Here is a 337-nt window from a genome sequence, read left to right on the forward strand (position 1 = left end):
GCCACACAGTGTGCTACACACTTGGTAAATGGTGTGGAGGTTTTGTATGTTTTATCCTTTGACCGCAGGCTAACTGGTGTCCGCATTTTAGCAGTGGAAAGGATTCTGATTAAGTAGTGTTGGGTTGTGTCCATTCCAGCAGATATAGTTACTTTATGTGGGACACATTAACCACATGTGTTGACATACTGAAAACATGATATAGTGCTAAAAGTTTCTGATTTCATTAAATCTTTATTGCAGGTCGTTTTGTTATTGTAATGCTACTGAAGCTGATTTTATATAGTTACATAGTTACACACCTCACCATACCCTCATTCCATACCCTTTTTTTCCT

This window comes from Nanorana parkeri, unplaced genomic scaffold, assembly GCF_000935625.1.
Source record: "Nanorana parkeri isolate BGI_ZX_2015 unplaced genomic scaffold, ASM93562v1 scaffold268, whole genome shotgun sequence".
Classification (NCBI taxonomy): domain Eukaryota; kingdom Metazoa; phylum Chordata; class Amphibia; order Anura; family Dicroglossidae; genus Nanorana; species Nanorana parkeri.